At 48.4% G+C, this 7,328-nt stretch overlaps 1 long non-coding RNA gene across 1 annotated transcript; it reads right to left on the reverse strand.

Annotated features, from left to right (window-relative positions):
- Positions 1-9: 9 nt before the first annotated feature.
- On the reverse strand, positions 10-6,987 carry LOC125945251 (uncharacterized). Its single transcript, XR_007466739.1, has 3 exons — positions 6,757-6,987; positions 6,147-6,179; positions 10-162 (listed from the first exon to the last, which is right to left on the reverse strand). It is a non-coding gene; the product is annotated as an uncharacterized LOC125945251 (long non-coding RNA).
- Positions 6,988-7,328: the final 341 nt, after the last annotated feature.

Genomic DNA, 7,328 nt, shown 5'->3' on the forward strand with positions numbered 1-7,328 from the left:
AGCGCTCCTGCAATGCATTATATGCTCGACATTTCTCCAGGTACTTCTCTTGCATGCGAGCCTGCAGGTTTCTTGAAAATCCACCCATGTGGTGTGATGGTGCAGGCAACTGTGCTTGTAACAATTGCATGCTCTCTGGCAAGTCGTTTGATGCCTCATCGTCTGAAAAAACAAGTTCACAATCAGTAGCCATTGGAGACTGTCAATATGCTCTATGTTGCTGATGAGAAGCAGCTTTGAGAAATAAAGTGGCGCAAGCTGCTTGGTTAGCATGGTTAGTGCAGTTATTTACAGGTTATTTGCATGGGGGCATTTGACATCAATGTGACCTGCGCAGCTGTGTGTGATAAAGAACAGTGAGAAGTAGGATTGCGAGAACAGTGATCTTGTTACGATAATGTCATCCATGAAGCCATCCTTAGTGCGTTAGAAGCAGTAGGACTTGGTTGTAAGAAAATGTTACGGGGAAAAGAAGCAAGAAATATATTTACACTGTATTTACAAGTATGGCAGCGGCTGACAAGATCATAGCTCGCGAAGTCCAGAGCGTCGTCTTCTTCAAGTCAAGACCAAACGTCTTCTTCGTCGCTCTGTAACATGACCCCCGGCGGCTGAAGCACCGACCCGGTGCTGGTTAGGAGGCGGTCGAATGATACGGCTTAAGACGCGCCACGTGGACTACATCGGAACGAGGCTGAGCCACGGTGGGGTCAAGAGGGGCGATTTCGTAGGTGACGTCGGTTACTTGACGCAAGACGCGGTAAGGGCCAGAGTAGCGTGAAAGCAACTTCTCCGAGAGGCCAACGCGTCGCGACGGAGACCAAAGCAGAACCAGGGCGCCCGGCAGTGGGCGTCACGATGGCGGGTGTCATATAAGCGCCGCTGATTTTCCTGCGAGTCCGCAAGTCGACGTCGGGCAATATGGCGTGCCTCTTGTGCCTGGAGTATGGCGTCCCGGGCATACTCTGATGTGAAATGCAGGCTATCAGGCAGAAGGGTGTCGAAAGGTAGCGTAGGGTCGCGGCCGAACAAGAGGAAGAATGGAGAGAAGCCTGCGGTATCGTGGCGAGAAGAATTATAGGCAAAGGTAACGAATGGCAATGCAACGTCCCAGTCGCGATGGTCAGCGGAGACATACATGGACAGCATGTCAGTAAGGGTCCGGTTGAGACGCTCGGTGAGACCATTCGTTTGTGGATGGTAAGCAGTAGCAAGTTTGTGTTTAGTCGCGCACGAGTGTAGAATGTCATTAACAACTTTAGAAAGAAAGCAGCGGCCTCGGTCGGTAAGGAGCTGTCGAGGGGCACCGTGGTGAAGGATGACGTTTTCTAGCAGGAAATCGGCGACATCGGTTGCACAGCTTGTCGGAAGAGCCCGTGTGATTGCGTATCGGGTGGCGTAGTCTGTTGCGACAGCAATCCACTTATTTCCCGAAACAGACGTAGGAAAGGGGCCTAAAAGATCAATGCCTACACGAAAGAATGGTTCTGATGGCACGTCAAGTGGTTGAAGGCGGCCAGCAGGGAGTGTGGTCGGCTTTTTCCGTCGTTGACAAAGGTCACACGCAGCGATGTAACGGCAGACGTCACGGTAAAGACCAGGCCAAAAAAAGCGCCGACGAACGCGGTCGTACGTCCGTGACACGCCAAGGTGACCGGAAGTCGGCACATCATGAAGCTGGGCGAGAACAGTCCGGCGCAGATGCGAAGGGACAACTAAGAGTCGGTCAGGGCCGTCAGGGCGCATGTTACAACGGTACAATATGACATCGTGGAGTTCAAACATTCGAAGGGAAGGATCGGGCGTCGTTGAAGTCAGCCGGTGAATAAGGTCTTTTAAGAAGCCGCACCGCCGTTGTTCCACTCCGATATTGTCAAAAAGCACTCAAAGAGAGAACGGTGACAGGAATTTCGGCCATAGAAACGTCAGGTGGGTCGACAGGATGGCGCGACAAGCAGTCCGCATCTTCGTGTAACCGGCCGGTCTTGTATACAACTGAGTAGTTGTATTCTTGAAGGCGCAGAGCCCAGCGGCCAAGGCGCCCAGAAGGATCTTTCAGGGAAGAAAGCCAACACAGAGCGTGGTGGTCAGTGATGACTGTGAATTGCCGGCCGTACAAATAGGAGCGGAATTTTCCCACTGCCCAAACGAGAGCCAGACACTCGCGCTCAGTGATAGAATATTTGCGCTCAGCAGGGGAAAGAAGACGGCTGGCGTAAGCAATAACACGTTCTTGTCCTTGTTGTTTCTGGGCCAGGATAGCTCCAATACCGTGGCCGCTGGCATCAGTACGGACTTCTGTTGGAGCTGATGCATCAAAGTGAGCGAGAATGGGAGGGGAAGTAAGCAGCCGGATCAGCTCAGTGAAAGCAGCAGCTTGCTCACGGCCCCAAATGAAGGCAGCGTCTTTCTTGAGGAGGTCAGTAAGAGAGCGTGCAACGTCCGCAAAATTGCGGACAAACCGACGAAAGTAGGAGCAGAGGCCCAAGAAGCTGCGAACGTCCTTGGAGCACGTTGGCACGGGAAATTCTTTCACTGCCCGGATTTTATCTTGATCAGGACGTACACCAGAGGAATCGACGAGATGTCCGAGCACAGAAATTTCACGACGACCGAAGTGGCATTTGGACGAATTGAGTTGTAGCCCCGCCCGACGAAAAACAGATAGGACCGTCGATAGGCGTTCGAGGTGCGTCGCAAAAGTCGGGGAAAAAACGATCACATCGTCCAAGTAACAGAGGCAGATGGACCACTTGAAGCCGTGTAGGAGGGCGTCCATCATTCGTTCAATTGTGGCCGGGGCATTACATAACCCGAAAGGCATCACTTTGAACTGATAAAGGCCGTCGGGAGTAATAAAAGCTGTTTTCTCACGGTCCATGTCATCGACGGCAATTTGCCAGTACCCGGAGCGAAGGTCTATGGACGAAAAATATTGTGCTCCATGGAGGCAATCCAGGGCATCGTCAATGCGTGGTAGCGGATAGACGTCCTTCTTGGTTACCTTGTTTAGGTGCCGATAATCTACGCAAAATCGCCAACTGTTGTCCTTTTTCTTAACTAGTACAACAGGGGATGCCCATGGGCTGCAAGAAGGCTCAATGATGTTACGAGAAAGCATCTTATCAACTTCGTGTTGGATGATGTCTCGCTCAGTAGGAGAGACGCGGTAGGGTCGGCGATGGATTGGACTCGCATCCCCGGTGTTAATGCGATGTTTGACAACAGATGTTTGCCCGAGAGGACGGTCTCCAAGGTCGAATAAGTCCCAGTACGAGGCAAGGAGGCAACGTAGTTCATTGGCACACTGGGGCGGAAGGTCGGGCGCAATCATTTGCGTTAGGGCATTCAAGTCTGAAGGGGCAGGAGCCACAGCAAGAGGTGCACACGAGGAGCCGTCAGCAGTTAAACTCGAAATGTGGTAGTCTCGGGCCGGCGTGATTTGCGCAAGTGATATGCCGCGCGGGAGAACTTGTGCACAAAGTCCAAAGTTCACTAGCGGAAGACAGGACGTGTTCTCCGTAATGGTAATGACGGTGTGAGGAAATGCGACGTTATGCGAGAGCAGGACATCCGGATTAGGGGTTACGATGTAGTCACCGTCTGGAACGGGCGGAACGGGTGAAACACCTATGTAGGAAACGGAAAGGTGAGGGAGGCGAATATGCTCTGTGGAACATAGCCGGATCGGAGCACTATCGAGGGGATCAATAGCAACAGGTAGAGCGAGTTGCACAACACCAGCAGAACAGTCTATCAAGGCGGAATGGGCTGAGAGAAAGTCAAGTCCCAGGATTAGGTCGTGAGGGCAGTGTTCGAGGACATAGAATAAAACAGAAGTATGATGATCGGCGACACTCACACGAGCTGGACACATGCCAATAACGGCCGGCGTTCCCCCGTCGGCGACTCGGAGCACAGGCGACGGGGCAGGAGTGAGGACTTTCTTGAGACGATGGCGAAGCTGAGCACTCATCACAGAGACATGCGCGCCAGTGTCAATCAGAGCCGTAACAGGTACACCATCCACGTTCACTTTGATGAGGTTCCGATGTGTGGGCAGGGTCAGAAGAGGATTTTGGCGTCGGGTCGATATAGCAGCAATATATATGTGGGTGTGCAGCTACTTACAGAGACCATTCTATGGTGCACACAGAAAACGGCCCGACATCTGAGCATTACGGTAGCCGAGAAGTGCCTCAAGGCGGAGTGCTTAGCCCAACACGTTTCAATCTAAGCCTCATTGGATTAGTTGACAACCTGCTAAGCACCGTACGACTTTCCATCTATGCAGACGACATCTGCATTTGGGCATCAGGTGTAACACGACTTCAGCTTCGCGCTCGGCTTCAGAAGGCAGCCACAATGACATCTTGCTACCTTCGTCAACAAGGACTTGAAATTTCATGTGCAAAGTGCGCAATGCCACATTCACCAGGAAGCCGATGTCCGCTTACGGCATATCAATTAACGGACAACTTATACCGTACAGCAGAAGTCGCAGGTTCTTGGGTGTCGTAATTGACAGAGACCTCTCTTGGACTTCACACGTGAATTACGTGAAAAAGCGGCTGACTGCTATCTGTCACCTGTTGTTCCTTGCAGGAAAAAGTTGGGGAGTATCTATACACGGTATGTTACAGCTGTACGTGGTGTTGTTCATTGGATTCCTGCGGTACAGCCTGCTTGCAATATCCAACACCTGCAAGACTAACTTGCGTACGATTCAGAGCATTCAAGCCCAATCCCTTAAGATATGTTTTGGCTTACGTGCACATATATACCGATGGATCGACTACGTCATCCAGTTCTGGTGGTGCGGTGGCTATACCAACGCGAGAAATAACACTGCGGTTCAAGACATCGCATCTCACGACCTCACAGCGGCAGAACTAACGGCTCTGCGTCGTGCACTGGAATTCATTGAGTCTGAAAGACCTGGAAAATGGGCTATGTTTTCCGGCTCAAAACCAGCATTGTGTATGCCGGTTTTGGTAATTTTTACCAGTGTTGGCATTGTGTATGCTCTGTGTTATATGTGTCGAAGGCAACGAGACACTTAATTGTGTTTCACTGCACATGTTCTTGCCTGAAATAAAACTGTACAGTGATTTGGTTTTTTGACTTTCCTTCATTGTTACAAATGTGCTATAACAATGCATGATATTCCAGACATACAAAGAGGTAACAAACACGCTGTATATATGCTACAAGCATAGAAAGGTTATCAAACCAATAATCGTAAAAGAAATGCACATTTCTACACAATGACTGAGCATGACATCATAGCTCACTACAAGTCAGCAACAAACTATAGTGTTAAGTCAAGTAATTTAAAAAGGCCCTGAAACACATTTTCTTGAAACCTGAGCAACATGCTTTCTACCAACCAGCGTTTATTGCGCCGGTACTTCATGTGAGAAAGGGGAGGGAGTACTTGCAGTCGCATCAAAACATATGTCTCAAAATTTGGAGCGCACAAGCTTTTCAATGAATAGAAAAGTTGCAATGCTTATCAGGATTTTTGAAGGCTATGAATTGAAATGACAAATTAAATAGTCAAATGAAACTTGGTTATACCGCTGAGAAAGATAACCCAGTTGCTAACAAGTGGCCAAGCATTTCAATGTTGCTGTGATGCAACTCAAGCTATTTGTAAGCATATTTTACTGGAATCATGCACTGCAGGTGTAATGTGGCACCAGGGTGCAACCAGCAGCACACAAGCACAAAGTGTTAACGTAATTGCAAGGCTGGAAAGATGCACAATGAATTCCACTAAAAAATATTAGTGCGCGAATGACAGATGTAAAAGATGCCAGTATGAAGGGCAAGCATGCATAGTGACTTCAATTGTGAGGAAAAACTAAGTCAAATGTAGGGGAGTTGCACACAGTTGCTTTTAGTACAGTAGTCGGATTTTGCTGCAAGAATGCTATGTCATCATTGCAGAAAGCCTACACCTTCACGGACTACAAAATAAATAATATTGGGTGACATATAGCTGATCTGCGAAAACAAGCTCTTGTGCAGTACAACCACCCAAATAATATACATATACAATGCAAAGAGCAGTTATATGAGGCCTGCGTGGCATTTGTCATGTACATAGCAAAGTCGTCTAATGTAAAGCAACTACTGCTTACCAGTGCTGTCTGGTTCCATCTCGTCCTCTCCATCTGATGAACAAACAAGCAATAAATGAATTGATACCTCATTCAGCTTCAATAAACTGTGTTATCTAGCAGCATCATAAGCACAATATCAGATGTCCTAAAACTGAAAAAAGCACACAAATTTTACAAGTGGCAAGACTTGCAGTAGGACATTTGTTTGTCTAGTGAAACCTACAGATAACAATTTTGTATATGGAGCTGTCTGGATTGGCACCTGAGGCAACAAAGTGCCATGTGTGAAAGCTGGGCCAGTGCTCAAGGCAAAAGTCTCGGTTAAACGCAGGAAATTTGAGTTAACTCATTCCAGCACGCCTACCGCACTCGACTGCTTCTACTAGAGTAAGTGGACGTTGCTGCAGCAATGCAATATGTCTTCCCCAGTAGAAATGTTGCAGCATTCTCTAGTGAATCGCAGATAATCGGAGTGACACTTCCCTGATCTGCGAAAAGCTGCATCTGTGAAGTCAAACCACACGCGTCACACACATAGAAGGCAAAGAGCAGTCATGTCAGGTCTGCGTGACATTTGTCATGGCTACACATAGCTAAAGGCTTTGATGAAAAACAATATATGGCTTACCAGTTGGATCCGGTTCGATGTCTCCCAAAAACAATGTTGATGCGACAGCATCTCCATCGGATCCTGCCAAAAAGAATTGTGATGCAATAAGTTCAAACGAGCTGCAAGAAGCTGCGCTGTGCAGCAGCAGTACAAACACTGCAACACACGTTAAAAATGAGACAGGAACACAAATTAAAAACAGCTGTCTCGCTTGTCATCAGGACCCGAGGCAACAAAGTGCCATGTGTGAAAGCTGGGCCAGTGCTCAAGGCAAAAATCTCGGTTAAACGCAGGAAAATTGAGTTAACTCGTTCCAGCACGCCTACCGCACTCGACTGCTTCTACTAGAGTAAGTGGACGTTGCTGCAGCAATGCAATATGTCTTCCCCAGTAGAAATGTTGCAGCATTCTCTAGTGAATCGCAGATAATCGGAGTGACACTTCCCTGATCTGCGAAAAGCTGCATACACGCGTCGCACACATAGAAGGCAAAGAGCAGTTAGGCGAGATCTGCGTGACATTTGTCATGGCTACACATAACAAATTTGAAACAACTACTGCTACATGCTTTCATCTATTTCTGTCTTGTT

The sequence above is a fragment of the Dermacentor silvarum genome, chromosome 5 (genome assembly GCF_013339745.2).
Source record: "Dermacentor silvarum isolate Dsil-2018 chromosome 5, BIME_Dsil_1.4, whole genome shotgun sequence".
Classification (NCBI taxonomy): domain Eukaryota; kingdom Metazoa; phylum Arthropoda; class Arachnida; order Ixodida; family Ixodidae; genus Dermacentor; species Dermacentor silvarum.